Source organism: Gnatocerus cornutus, chromosome 10, assembly GCF_029298725.1.
Source record: "Gnatocerus cornutus isolate USDA-ARS CGAHR chromosome 10, icGnaCorn1.1, whole genome shotgun sequence".
NCBI lineage: Eukaryota > Metazoa > Arthropoda > Insecta > Coleoptera > Tenebrionidae > Gnatocerus > Gnatocerus cornutus.
The window spans coordinates 8,581,441-8,583,387 of record NC_142242.1 but is presented as its reverse complement, the minus strand read 5'-3'; the positions used below and the strand labels follow the sequence as shown (position 1 = coordinate 8,583,387).

The following is a 1,947-nucleotide window of genomic DNA, read 5'->3' as shown; positions in this document are numbered from 1 at the left end:
TCTTGTTAGACAGTCATTTGTGTTAATATACATATATTTCTTTGGTTGACCGTTTTTTTCTTTTTTTGTCGTTTATTTGTGCCTCCGAACTACATTCGGGTTTGAGTAGTAGCCTCCTTGAGTCCGCGGTCTTGTACAAACCCGTGGCGCTCTCATACCATCTTGTTGGAACCCCACCCTTCTCCATTGGGGTAGTCGTGGCCGAGATCGCAACCGGGCTCAGGGGGTAAGAAGGAGCAAGGAAAGAATTGCTCCGGAGGAAAGGAGCGTTACAATGTTCTTAGGAATAACTTAAAAGGAGACGAATTGAAGAATGTATTAGATGACACCATAACTTCACTACATGAAGTATTTAATCGTTATGATAAAGATTCATCTACTGATCAAGCAAACGAAAATGGAATTTGCGACGATGAGTCAGAATATTCAAAAGAGGAAGCTACAGTTCACCAAACGCTCTAGTGCGGTTATGGCTTTGACTTTTTAAATCGTTTACAGCCACCTTACCGCAAACCCCTATAAACATAATAACGCTCAAGTGGTTGGGTCTCATCTGCCTTTAAATGAACCGTAATAAATATTTTTACCCAGCTGGTCAGCCTTGCAAATCGAAACAATGAAATTCCTCAAAGTAGCTAGCGTTTATCATTCTGATAGAGCAGTTATTTGAAACTTTAGGTACAATTACAATTATTTTTAATCATATGAATACAGGAAAAGTTTTTAAAATGATTCTTTTTCAATAAATCATCAACATTAATTTATATAAAGCGATGAATGATTATATATTAAGATTAATTTTTAAAACTATCTGATTTTAGACGTCTATTTATTGATTGCTATACTTAATAGAGCTGACCGATAACAATAATCAAGACACAACATTCAAAACACGTTGTAACGTTTCTAAAATGAGAACAAGGTCATTTATTAAGATTTTTATGAATTAGGGGATAAACGCGAGACACCGCTGGTATGGGAGGCGATTTAGGAGTCCCATAAATGCCTGGGTACTTTTCCACCGTTGACACGACAACATCAGTGTTCAACCTAAAATGAATAATAGTCTAGTAAGTTTCCACAGTTCAAAACTTACTATTATCGCGTTTATCTTTTTTATCTTTTCTTCGGCTCCAATCCTAGGGGAAGTTGGATCAAGCCTTTGCCCCAAAAATTTCGTGTGTTCGCCAGGAAGGGGTTGGTGAGGCGCAGACCACCCCTGAGCGTTTTCGACTGTCCCTCTGGAAGGTGTTGGCACCCTTCCGGTGAATTTCAGAGCCCACGTTCCTTCTTGTATCGTCGCACCGAACCAAGGGCGACTCGGTGTGGTTTAAAGCCCCTTTATGTTGTCCAGTCCAGGAATTCATCATGACTGGTTCCCGTACTTTTCTCTAAATCCCTACAACAACCATTTTAGTTTTCAAGATCAACCCTCTCGCGACTACTATGTTAGATAACAGTATCACTTACCAACCTACGTTTATTGCGGACATTCACCAACAACAACAAACTAACATAACCTGTCAATCACGACTCTTTGACAAGTGCGACATTGAGAGCGCCCGCGGTACTCGCGCAGAGGTCGGAATCTTCTTATCATCCCCGAAATCACAGGTAGTGCCACCTACGATTCCTCGTGGTATTTTAACTCTCTTTTCCGTTTTGGGCTTCGAAGGAAGCAGACGTAGTATCTTACCTTAAAGTACCGTATCTTTACCGTCTAAGCACTTCCTAGTACTGTTTGAAGTCCCGTATTTGCGGTTAAGAACCCCAGAACCGCATTAGGTATCGTTCACCCTCAGAGAGGTAATATTTCACGTTTTTTCTTGACGATACTAACTTAGAAAATTAGGGTCGCACGGACGCCTACAACTCTCGCACGAACGACTACCCGATTCTCGCCGGTACGCCTACAACACCCTTGCCCGTCGCCTTGAGTCCCCGATC

The 1,947-nt window shown here is 41.4% G+C and overlaps 1 long non-coding RNA gene across 2 annotated transcripts; it reads right to left on the bottom strand.

Moving 5' to 3' along the window:
- Positions 1-872: 872 nt before the first annotated feature.
- LOC148167641 (uncharacterized) lies at positions 873-1,736 on the bottom strand. 2 transcript variants are annotated; one of them, XR_015770875.1, is made up of 3 exons: positions 1,697-1,736; positions 1,097-1,624; positions 873-1,050 (listed from the first exon to the last, which is right to left on the bottom strand). It is a non-coding gene; the product is annotated as an uncharacterized LOC148167641 (long non-coding RNA). The 2 variants fall into 2 exon arrangements; XR_015770874.1 differs by lacking the exon at positions 1,697-1,736 and having other exon boundaries at positions 874-1,050; positions 1,097-1,399; positions 1,471-1,631.
- Positions 1,737-1,947: the final 211 nt, after the last annotated feature.